The sequence below is a fragment of the Amblyomma americanum genome, chromosome 3 (genome assembly GCF_052857255.1).
Source record: "Amblyomma americanum isolate KBUSLIRL-KWMA chromosome 3, ASM5285725v1, whole genome shotgun sequence".
NCBI classification, from domain to species: Eukaryota; Metazoa; Arthropoda; class Arachnida; order Ixodida; family Ixodidae; genus Amblyomma; species Amblyomma americanum.
Window position 1 is genome coordinate 214249048 of NC_135499.1, and position 270 is coordinate 214249317.

Sequence of the window (270 nt, forward strand, 5' to 3'; positions counted from 1 at the left end):
ATCTGGTAAACATTTTTAGGTTGCAGCGCAGCCTCAACTGCGGCTGCCACCTCGAATATTATTGTATTGCTGTTTTGTTCTGCTACCGCTGTAACCTTTTTATGATCGCGAACAGGAAATAAAGAAAAATATATCTCCGAGAAAAGACGAGCGAAATTGTTACAGTCCTTTTACGCGCAACAGAAAACACAGTCCCGGCTTTTTTTCTTCATCTTCTTTATCTCTCTAAATCAGTTTCTCCCGCGTTCCATTGAAGCAAACAGGAAAGAA